We start from the raw sequence: 2693 nt of genomic DNA, 5'->3' as shown, positions 1-2693 counted from the left end.
TTCCTGCTCCTCACACTGCATGTAAAGATGGGCTGTGTGGTCCCCATCACCATGTGCTCACCATGAGAGCAGTGTCAGGAGCATGAAGAATCTCTTTCAGGATTGTGCCCGCAACAGGCATCCTGAGACTATTCCTGGACAGGAATAATAAAGGGACGACCGAATATTTTTGACCAGGCCACATGTGTGACACGAGAGCAGATTAGTCAGGTCTGTTCCTTGAGTACACTCTCAGGACCTCAGGGCAGGAGGCATAGACATGCCCAGAGAGAAGCTACTGTATATCACAGTCACAGCCATTAACATGGTAAAATGCTTTTGTCTGAATCTGAACCCACAGGCAGTGTCAGCGCATCGTCAGACCGGTTGCAATTGAAATTTACTGTCTGGAAGACAGGTTCTTTCAATGGTTCTTTCAATATCCTTAGAAAACAGCCATATTAGTAAACCCTGTAAACAAGCCTTGTAGCATTACCTGGGTGCACTATACCTTCTTCAGGGGCAAATTATATAATTTTGTTCCCTGCCCTCACCCTCTAATGTCTGAACAGATGATAAGGGAACTTCCTAGGGAAATGTCAGCTCTGGGCTGTAAGGCAGACTTCAACTTGTCCACCCCCAAGAAAAGACTAACACTGAAATTGATGGGTGACCGAAAGAGCAGGCGGTGGCCATGATGGAGGTGAGAACCTTGCTTTGGCTACAGGGGAGTCTCTGCACTGAATTTGATGGTAATGCTGCATTGGGAACTCCAGCTGATGGTGCTCTCTGTACACTAGAGTGAATTCATTTTTTTCCCCCTCTCTGTTTTATTCTCATGCAGGATTTCATAAATCATGAGGTGTTTCAATACTATGAAGATTGCAACAGCACTATATACTATCACTGATTCTGGATTGGATTGTCGTGCAACTCTGAAACTAGGAAATGGGTCTGGGTGTATGGCTCAGTGCTCTCCACTCCCTTGTAAGTTTATGCCCCTAGGATGTTCTTGTCTGTGCACTCAAGTACACCACAGTCCCTGGGTGTGATCACCATGGAACGATAAGGTTCAGACACTGTCAACTGAACAGGGTTGTGAATTTTATCAGAGGCACAGAGAGTGACAGACCCCACCACACAGCACCAACCCCAGCTGGCCCCAGGTGTTTGCAAATGTCCTGTTTCCCCCAATTCCCATGGAGCTGTGGTCTGAGCGATTCTAACTCCCAATGTGTGCACGGGACCTTTCATCTTGATACAGCCCAACATACCCTGTGGTCTGTGGGTGCGGGAGATTCTGGCATTGTGCCCCTGGTAAAGCAGACTTGGGCCAGAGGGCTCAAGGGCTGTGCTGGAGAATGGCAATCTCACGCTCCTCTCTCCTAGATGCTGCAGACAGTCCAGACTGGCCTGGGCTTCTTGGCTGGGGATGGCATGTAAGGGGATAAGGCAGTGCTCTATATCCCTGCAGGGCGTGCTCTGCTGAGCTTACTCCATATCATGCAACAGCCCTGTTCCTTGCTCAGGAGTTGTACCTAGGCTACGTGCATTACAGGAAATATATGAATGTTATGTACTGGGTCTCATTGATACATCCCTGTAAACACTGGGGATTAATTTAGTCACGTCTCCAAAAGCACAGGGTGGAACAATCATGGTAACACCTCAGTAAGCCAGACTAGCTTTTGTTTCCTTTAAAACGTCCATGGTGAGGTCCATTCCCAGTTCTCTTGCCAACCACAAGAAATACCACAATAAAGGGTAAACCTTTACCACCGCTCAGGCGTTAGAAATTAAATGTGGCAAAGGAGTTTGAGAGAGGAGGGAAGGTTGGCAGATCCCAGATCTCTGATACACAGAGGAGTCATGTAGTACCTTAATTTATCTCATGGATAACCATTTGTCCTCATGTGATATGAGAGGCATGTAGATGAACATGGGGATTTTCCTCTCATCTACCTTGGAAATGGAGATGCTTCAGGGAACAGCCTTGAGCCATTTGAGGAGAAGAAATAAAATATTCTCCATGTTTGAATTCAGGAGCAATTTCTGAAGGGTCAAAGTTTTTCTTAAATGAAGTTTAGGCTAGACATGATATGGACACATCCTGTCTTGTTCATGGTGCCATGAGAGCCCACGGATCCTGTGCTGAGGGACTCTTATCCAACTCATTACAGCCTTGAGCTGGAAAGCATCTGTTAAGTGGTTGCTCAGCACCACCTGCTGTCAGTACAACTAGCACAGATTGCTCCCAGCCCAGTGCTCAGGGCACAGCGAGCTCGGGAGAGTCGGGCTGTGGATATGATCTGTAATCGGTAGTTTTCCATTCCAGGTTGGATCTCCCAGACCCAGGTCATCCAAATTATCAGGGTGGAGCTTGTGTGTATGTCCAAGGTGGGGCAGCTAAGCCTGGAGACTGTGAACTAACTCAGTTCTGCATTTGTGAGAAGAAGAAGAAACTGTCAGGAGCAAAGAAACTGGATTAACTCATCAAGCACATGGTGCAGCAGGGACTGATCCTGCAGACTGCTGCAGCAGGACTGTAGAAATGGACTAAGAGTATCAAATAAAAATAAGTATGGAAATCATCTGGTCAACCCCCTGCTCAAGGTTGGTTCAACCCCATCTAAATCTGCTGTTGGGGGAAACTCTCAAGCATGACGTTTCCACAGTCTGTCTTCTAATGTTCCAGTCTTTTCTAATGCTGAATG

At 47.0% G+C, this 2693-nt stretch overlaps 1 pseudogene; it reads left to right on the top strand.

The window, feature by feature from the left end:
• Positions 1-2468, top strand: part of LOC112548268 — a 5781-nt pseudogene extending 3313 nt beyond the window's left edge.
• Positions 2469-2693: the final 225 nt, after the last annotated feature.

This window comes from Alligator sinensis, unplaced genomic scaffold, assembly GCF_000455745.1.
Source record: "Alligator sinensis unplaced genomic scaffold, ASM45574v1 scaffold770_1, whole genome shotgun sequence".
In the NCBI taxonomy this organism is placed as follows: domain Eukaryota; kingdom Metazoa; phylum Chordata; order Crocodylia; family Alligatoridae; genus Alligator; species Alligator sinensis.
The sequence above is the reverse complement of the archived record's forward strand: the minus strand, read 5'-3'. Positions and strand labels throughout refer to the sequence as shown.